The sequence below is a fragment of the Gekko japonicus genome, unplaced genomic scaffold, assembly GCF_001447785.1.
Source record: "Gekko japonicus isolate JY-2015 unplaced genomic scaffold, Gekko_japonicus_V1.1 scaffold336, whole genome shotgun sequence".
In the NCBI taxonomy this organism is placed as follows: Eukaryota; Metazoa; Chordata; class Lepidosauria; order Squamata; family Gekkonidae; genus Gekko; species Gekko japonicus.
In genome coordinates this window covers 643,546-647,604 of record NW_015172014.1, presented here as the reverse complement: position 1 = coordinate 647,604, position 4,059 = coordinate 643,546, and positions in this window count along the sequence as shown.

Sequence of the window (4,059 nt, the reverse complement as noted above, 5' to 3'; positions counted from 1 at the left end):
TTTTTGTCTTAGCTCAGGAAGGATGGCTCAAGAGCAAACTAGTTTATGCAGTAGCCAAATCGCTCGCTCACAACTTTAATGCCAGTAGCTCACAAAGTAGAATTTTTGCTCATGAGACTCCACGGCTTAGAGGGAACATTGCCCGTGAGGTGGGTGGGGCTGAGAGAGCTCTGACAGAAACTACCCTTTCAAGGTCAGCTCTGACAGAACTATGGCTTGCCCAAGGTCATCCAGCAGCTGCGAGTGGAGGAGTGGGGAATCAAACCCGGTTCTCCCAGATTAGCGTCCACACACTTAACCACTACACCAAACTGGCTGCATTCACACATGCTGGTTTCATGAAGATCTTTGCATCAGTCAGAAGCATTTCTTAAAATGTGAGTCACTGGAGTCGTGCAAATGCTTCAAAGGGCTTTGGGGGGGAGGTTGAGGTGGGAGCCCACCCAGGCGTCCCCCATGCTCTGGGGTCGGATCGTCAGGCCTCTCTCTCCCAAGGAGGCCAACTTGGCGCTTGTCCCAGAGGTGGTTTCTCTGGTGGCCCGTTGCAGAAGCGCCGCACGGAAAGTTTGTCCGAACATGCCCAGAGCGGCACAGCCGGGACCTCAAAGACTCCAGAGCTTTGCTAATAAAGGCCCAGATGATGGCAGATTAGAAGCAGAGCTCTTCTTAATTAAAAGCAGCCGTTCGTGTTTTCCTTGGCAGGCCTGGGGAGACATTGGCCTTCAGTGGCCCCCCAAAAAAATGTGGGAGGGAGAAAATTGGCTGGGATCAGAGGCAGCCTCTCATCTGAACCACTAGCCTGCTCACCCAGGGCAGGCCAGGCTGGCCGTGACCATGGAAAGGTTGTTTGCACATGCTCAGAGGCTCTGTCAGCTTACTAATTCACATTCGCTTGGCTGTAAAAACAGGTTCTGGGGCTGCTTCAGAGACGCCTACAGATCCCTGCTTGGATGGGAAGGGGCAAAACATGCCTCAGTTGGATGGCAGGAGCAGAGTGACACTTGGGATGCCAAGCTCCAGGTGGGGCCTGGAGATCTCCTGCTCTTACCAATGATCTCATCAGTTCCCCTGGAGAAAATGGCTGCTTTGGAGGGTGGACTCCACTGCACTGTACCCTCCCCTCCCCAAACCCTGCCCTTCTCCGGCTCCGCCCCCGACCTCCAGGTATTTCCCCACCCGGAGCTGGCAACCTGAAGGTCACGGAGAGGGAAGGGCGTGGAGGAGGCCCCGAGAAAGGGAAAAGCCTCCGGGGGACCTTTGTGCAAGCAACGTTTTTTAATCAATCGGCAAGCCAAGGATTTAATCGGTTGAGGCGACAGCAGCAACACAGCAAACAAGAGATGATGTCCCACTCCCCGGCCCTGGTTGGCTTTCCCCATGTGCCAGCATGTGAGGCATTGTGCATCTGCGGCGTTTGGCTTCCACACGGCCACGGCCAAGGCTTCAGGGCAGCATGGTGGCTTAGATGGGCGCCTCTCCTGCGGCGGTGTGAGAGGCCTTCCCCTGCAGAAACTCCTGGTGGGCTGCAAAGGACCCGAGTGGCAACAGGAATATCGCGGCAGGTTGTGGGTAGCTTCTGCGGGCCTCTCTGCGCAGCTTTTGCACACACGCACAGTGTATTCTCCCTCTGGCTTTCCAGCGATCCATGTGCAGACTCAACACGCTCACTGTATCGACCGATGCCTTTCCCGCATGTCCCGGATCTGGCAACCTGAAGGTCACGGAGAGGGAAGGGCGTGGAGGAGGCCCCGAGAAAGGGAAAAGCCTCCGGGGGACCTTTGTGCAAGCAACGTTTTTTAATCAATCGGCAAGCCAAGGATTTAATCGGTTGAGGCGACAGCAGCAACACAGCAAACAAGAGATGATGTCCCACTCCCCGGCCCTGGTTGGCTTTCCCCATGTGCCAGCATGTGAGGCATTGTGCATCTGCGGCGTTTGGCTTCCACACGGCCACGGCCAAGGCTTCAGGGCAGCATGGTGGCTTAGATGGGCGCCTCTCCTGCGGCGGTGTGAGAGGCCTTCCCCTGCAGAAACTCCTGGTGGGCTGCAAAGGACCCGAGTGGCAACAGGAATATCGCGGCAGGTTGTGGGTAGCTTCTGCGGGCCTCTCTGCGCAGCTTTTGCACACACGCACAGTGTATTCTCCCTCTGGCTTTCCAGCGATCCATGTGCAGACTCAACACGCTCACTGTATCGACCGATGCCTTTCCCGCATGTGCACACACGCATACAGGCACGTCCCTTGGCCCCTTCGCCCACACTCTGGGACGCCGGCACACACGATTGTTCACACGGCTTTGCAGGCTCCTCAGTCACGCTCGTGCCAGCTCACGCCTCCCGTGTGCCCACTTGTACACCCCCAAACACAAACTCCAGTCTTGCGGCCACGGAAGGACACTCTTGGGGGTGGGGAGTCCCGACGTTCCTCTCCCCCCCTTCGGGCACTCAGTCCCTTGCCATCCCCGCCTGGAATCGGAATCTAGAAGGACAAAAAGAAAGACCCCAACCCCAGTCAGTACCAATCAGTTTTGGCACCCTGATCAGGTGGGGCCTGGGGATCTCCAGACGAGACAGATCAGTTCCCTTGGAGAAAATGGCCTCTTCTGGCAGGTGGACTCTATGGCATCCTATCCCACTGAAGCCCCGCCCCAAACCCCGCCCTCCTCAGGCTCCACCCCCCCAAATCTCCAGGTATTTCCCAACCTTAACGTGCTTCACAGTGATGGTTTGCAGGCAGAAGTGTCACAAGATGATGGCCTTGCTGCGTCCAGGTCGCTGGGGATTTGCCTATCCAGCTCTGGGGTGAATCAAGACGGGCACACCTGAGGAGCCGGACCCTCCCACCCCGCCCCCGTCTCTCAGGGCCAGTCTTTGCTCCTCTGACCGGCAGCGGACCCAGACGACTGAGGCCTTCGGTGCCACCTGCTGCCTGATCCCTCTTTTCCCTGGAAATACCGCTGAGGATTGAACCTGGGACCTTCTGCATGCCAAGCAGGTTCTCTACCCCTGAGGGGCTTGTTGCATGTGCCCGCCCCCTGGGCTCTTTACTGCCGGAGCTCCGCTCCTGTGCGCTCCCGCAGGAAATGACCCCTGCCTGAACCGCAGCCCTTCCCCAGCCTCAGACAGATTCCTGGAGGGGAGGTCCATCAAAGGCTGATAGCCGTCATCAGTCAATGGAACCTCCATGTTCCGGGACAGTCTACTTCTCAATGCCAGTTGCTGGTGGGAAGCAAACAGAAGGGAGGTTTCGGCCTCGGGATAGTTCCAGGAGCATCTGGTTGGCCATTGTGGAAAACAGGTGTTGGAACCACTAAGGCAGCTCTGATGTTCTCAGGCAGGCGTCCCAACCTTTTGAGAGCCCGTGGGCAACTCTGGAATTCTGGCACAGCATGGTAGGCATGGCCACAAAATGGCTGCCTCAGGAGGCAAAGCCAGCCACAAAATGGCTGCCACAGCTTCCCTTCAGTCCCACAATGAAGATCCTGGCGCTGTGGTGGCAGCTGCTGCCAAAGCAAAGTTTTTTAAAAACCCTGCACAGCCAATCAAATCTCTGACAGCCAATCAGAAGCCTTGCATGGCAAAAAGGCCCACCTGGCCCTGCCCACTTCCTAAACACATTTGGTAGGCACCAAAAGAGGTGTTGGTAGGTGGCACGGTGCCCATGAGAACCATCATGGGGACGCCAGTCCGGTACGACATGTTCCCCAGTCCTCAATGAACACACCCACTTTCTCCCCCAGAGACTTCCACAGAGCCCTTCCCATCCCGTTCTCCCCCCCCCCACTTTGCAGTCTCCAGACACCTCTTCTTCTTATTCTTCCCCTCGGCGCCACTTACTCAAGGGCACAGGTGACCATGCCCAAGAAGAGGCAGGAGCCGGAGATGGTGCTCAGCAGCATGACCGCCTTTGGTAGGTCGATGCGCTCTGTGGGGAGGGAGATGAAGAAAAGGGTCAATTCACAGGTTACGAAGAAGCCTGTGTGAACCCAGGGCCGGCTCACCCACTAGGCGAACTAGGCATTCACCTTAGGGCTGCCAAATGCAGCCGGGGGGCGGGGA